Genomic DNA, 5359 nt, shown 5'->3' with positions numbered 1-5359 from the left:
CCCCCATTACACCCCACCTTAATTCTCTTCCCAACCCGTCCTCCCCCCTCCCCCGACAACCAAATCCACCACCAGCAGCCCCTCTCCCCCAACCTTAACCCCCAATTACTCCTCCAATTACCAAATCTGTTACCCTCACTTCCAATTTCTTCTCCTTCAACAACTTAGATCAATAAAACAACGGATAAAATTGATTTTGAAAATTAAAAAATTGACATGATTTGAATGTTTGGTTGTTGATTTTAGAGAATTTGTTGTTGATTTTGATAGAATTTATAAGGTAGGTTGGATTTTTAGTCACTAATTTATGATGTTAAAGTCAACAATTGAAAAATCTCGAATTCTTCAATCTTCTTTTTCTTTAAAAAAATAAAATTACGTGTTTGATTCAAATTTTGATGGATGGAGAAATTGGTGGTGATGGATATATATATATATATATTATGTGGTGGTGGTGTGGTTGGTGGACGGCGGGGGAGAGATGGCGGTAGTTTTTATATACGGGAGTGGGGGCGTTTGCAGGGGTTGGGGGGTAAAAGGATGGGTGGTGAAGAAGATGAAAAATGGGGAGGGCGGAGTCCGGAAAGGGGAGGTAATTTTCTGAATTTAATTTTATATATATTTAAAAATATATGTGTGTGTGTGTGTGTCTATATATATATATATATATATATATATATATATATACTTTATTTACGTGGCTCTGACGTGATGCTGACGTGGCGCTGACGTGTCAGCGAGTGTGATGCACTCTCCCCCATGAGAGTGGTATTATATATTAAGGGGTGAAATTAATTCACTTTAAAGATGTTAAGACGGGTAAATAAATAGAAAGTTAGTTTAAGTGCTAAATTAAGTTATCGGGACTAGTTTAGGGGGGTTTTGATGTATTATCTCTATAAAATTTACTTACGTACTAATATAATTTTCTAAAGAGGGATATTCAATTGACTCCCCTGAGTCTATGCGTATTTTTAATCCATGTACACAATATAATTTTCAATGACATACATCCAATAACCCAGGGACGGAATTGATGTACATTGTGGGGGTTCGGACGAATACAATAATTTTTCATAGACTCTATATTTGTATTTAAAAAATTCAATAAATATATATAAATAAAAACGTCTGAATCCCACAACATCAATAAGATGGTGGCTCAGTAGTCAGGGGCAAGGCGGGAAAGCCTTCCGCTGTGTGGGGATGTGGGTTCGAACCTTGCCCATATCAATGTTTATCCTTTTTAGCTCGAAATCGTTGTCGCGTCTTAAATTTAGAACCCTCAAACATCAAATTCTGACTCCGCCTCTGCAATAACCGACCCCTTAAGTCTATGTGACTTTCTAACATACTTACCCAATCTTTTGAAAATGCACGGTCAACAATTGACCTCCTTGAATACTTTATGTGGTCGTTTAATTTATGTACACAATATAACGAAATGTTCTGGTGAACCCCTTAGCCATTGTGGCTCCACACAAATGACAATGACACTATAGCATATTACCCTTAAACATAAACTTGTCATTAGATATTAATTAGCTATAATTATGAGTCTAAAGTTGCATTAAAAAAATGAAAACCAAATTAATTGGTGGCATTACCCTAGTAATTAGGGATATGTAGGCAATTATTGTCTGATTTCTGTTCTTTTCTTTTTCCTTTTTTTTTTGTCAGTGGCATTTCATTATATGGCTACTTTTTAAATTTATTTAAATCATGACTAAAAAAAAAGTTTCTTAAATCTTAATAGGCAATAATTGTGCTTCCCAACTTTATAACTAAAGAAAGCTTTCTTTTTATTTTTTTTTTTCTCCGGCTAAATATATTGACAGTTTCTTAAATTCGTAAATATATTTCACTGAGATATCGAATCACACTTATTTCAAATAAATACAAGATAAAATATTTTTATTAAAAAATTATGCAAATAAAATTAAATAATTTTCTTAAATACAGTTGAATTCTCTTTAACATAGGAAAAAATTCTAGTAAAGTGACAAGGAGGTTAAGAAATTGCTACTTTTGAATTTCTCAATGTAACATTAATATCAATACATTAGAGTTTTCACACAAGAATATATACATGACTAGTATATGATTAAGAAGCCAAAGACACTATAATTGAACCTAATTTTTTTTTTGGATTTTCATTTAGTGTCCGGTACCTGCATTGGAGCCCGACTAATTAAAATTCGCTTCTGTGTAGAGCCCACTCAAGGAATCGGTCCCTACCAATGATTTTTTCATACCCATGACTCAAATCTGAAAACTTTAATTAAGAGAGGAGCAACTTCATCCGCTGTACCACATCCTTTGGTGGTATAATTGAACCTAATTGTTACTATAAATTATGACTCATGTTAGCACATATAAAGCTTAGTATATTTTTTTTTTCGAAGTAGTGTTACATGACATCACTTGACGTGAAAGGCATCTCCGCCATCAGACAAATGGCATCCATGGATAAGGGGTACGTAACCCCCCCCATCCCACCCCCACCCCCACTCCCATCCCACCCCACCTAAAAAAAAAAGTGAAAGTTCAAATCAAAACTTGTAAAATCAATGCCAAACTTGTAAAATCAATACAAAATTGTCACTTTCCATTTAAAACTCATGAAAGTATATTCATGGCACACATGAGAAGAATTTTACATTTATGCTTCTAACAAGTTGCTCAATAGAAAAAAGTAAGGTACAAAATGAATAGTAGTGTAAAGATTATGTACCAAAATGAATTAAAAGAGAATAATAAGGTTCGATTTCTGTTCTCGTAATGGAATGAATAAGAACTCTTTATTTTGGGTCAAATGTTTCGAATTTGAATTCTAGAAATATCTATTACTAAAAAATTGAATTTTTTGATGAACCACCGAGTGACTGATTTAAACTTAGCATATTTTTATTCGCTAGTGCACCATTACCTTAAAGTTTTAAATTAAAACGATCACTTTTCGATTACATGGTATGTATGAAGGACTAAACTATCACTTTTTCCATGCATCAAGAATTATTTCGACTACGAGATATATATAAAAGACTAAAATATTTCAACCCCATATATTAAGGATCATTTTGTTCAATCGTCGAGTGAATTTTGATGAATTTCTAACGAAAAGTTTGTTGAAAAATTCAATTTTTTCTAGTAGAGAAAAATTTATAATAGAAAGCATTTTTCCTTAACAAGCCTCTATGTAGCGGGATTCTAAATTAGTCAGATCACTAAATTACAAACATCTCATGATAAACCAAAAAAGAAATAAAAGAAAAATATTGATTGTATCATAATTAATAGTAGTAAGAGATGTAATTATATAAATCATAAATATTTCTTGGTATATTTTTAGGCAAAAGAAGAAAAAGATAAGGTTCTTTTCTTTGTCTTTATAAAAATTGATTCTAAATAATAAATATATTCCCCAACCACCACCACTCTTTAGTTAATATTCTTGTAACTTATTTATCAACATTTATATCGTCTTGTTGATATAATTTTTCTAATATTCATTAGAAAGTTGATGAAGTTGAATAAATGCAAAACAAAATGTCTTGATTTTTTATTTAATTTTTATATACCAATAATGTAGAAAAAAATTATACTATCAGGCTATCTAAGAATTTAAATTCTATGAACTTACAATAATTTGTGGAACTAATAACTAGAAAACTGAGATTAATAATTTTTCTATAACATAGCTAAAAATTGTACCTATTGTGTATAAAATATTTAATTACTCTGCTAGCTACTTGATACTATAAAAATACTAAATTTGTCCTTAAAATTTTCTCCGCTCTATCAATATGAGTCGTGGTAGGATGATTGTCATTCTCCCATCCTTATTCAGAAGTCTCGAGTTTAAGTCTTTGAAAATGATATAAATCATGTTGAAAGTGATGCATGAATCTGAATTTAGTCGGGCTACTGCATGGGAAATTAAAGAGAAAAAAGAAAAAATAATATAAACATACACCTTAACTTATAATATTTACACAATCTCCACCTTACAAAGTAATTACATAAATCTCAACTAATTATATATCTTCATTGGATGTATCAGGAGCTATTATGTATCTCGACGGACCCAAAATCGAAATAAATATATCGGGAGCTAATTCTGTATCTTTACAAAAAAAAAATGTACTGCGTTGGATATATTACGTATCTCAAAAATCCAAATTGAAAAAAATATATTGAAAGCTAATTACGTATTTTTCAAAGGAAAAAATATAGTTTTGTTGGATGTATCAGGAGCTATTATGTATCTCAACAGACTCAAAATTAGAATTTTCAGTAATCATGTAAAATATCAGAGTTTTCTGTAATCAAGCTTCAAACTATCGTGATTTATGTTTTTTGCAAAAAAAAATTCCCTCTGCCCATTTGATCACTTTAATGTGATTCTAGTTTATCTTCCTAGTAGCTAGATAATTGCATTTTCGAATCTAATCTTTTCCAACATAATGAATATTCTTAGGTGCTAAAAAAAATATAACACCTCTTAATTCAAAATTCTAGATAAGTTGATTGACTTAGTGTGAAAACAACCAAAAAGAACAAAATTGAACTTTATATTATAATTTGGGGATATTTTTACCAAGTTACAAGTGGGAGATTTTTGGAGTGTTTCTAGTAGTCCTCGTGTCCATATAAATAAAAATATAAAAGATTATGAGTGGATGTTTGGTACAATGAAAAATATTTTTTGAACTTTTTTAATGTTCTGAAAAATATATTTGAGAACATTAAAAATATATCCTATGCACCCCCTAGCCCCTCAACCCTCGCCCCCCCCCCCCCCAAACACACACAGTACCACTTTCATTCTCAGAATGTTTGTCTAAATTATATATAGATTCTTTTGGAATAATATTTCTTATTTATTTATCGAAAACTAAAAAATAGGAAAAGATTAGTTATTTTTTGGAAAAAGTATTTTCTTTTTTACCAAACAAAGAAAAAGAGAAAAAGAGAAATCTCTAACCTCCAATGTTTAAACAAAAGTATTATACCCTCTTGTTAGTGGCGGACCCAAGATTTAAAAATCATGGGTTTGAACTAGGGTGCCCCTGTCAATGGAGAATCTTAAGATGAACCTAAATGTTGGTGTGCCCAACCAACTTTCTATTTTAGTGGGTGATTTTATATAATTTATACTCCCTCCGTTTTAAAAAAAATGACCTAGTTTGACTTGACACAGAGTTTAAGAAAATAAAGAAGACTTTTGAATCTTGTGATTTTAAATTAAAAATATGTCAAATATACCAAAATGCCCCTCAATCTTGTGGTTTTAAGCATGTCACGTGGGAAGTTAAAATTTAAAAGTTGCTAAAAAAGAAAAGGGATCATTCTTTTT

The sequence above is a fragment of the Capsicum annuum genome, chromosome 1 (assembly GCF_002878395.1).
Source record: "Capsicum annuum cultivar UCD-10X-F1 chromosome 1, UCD10Xv1.1, whole genome shotgun sequence".
Lineage (NCBI taxonomy): Eukaryota > Viridiplantae > Streptophyta > Magnoliopsida > Solanales > Solanaceae > Capsicum > Capsicum annuum.
This window is presented reverse-complemented; position numbering follows the sequence as displayed.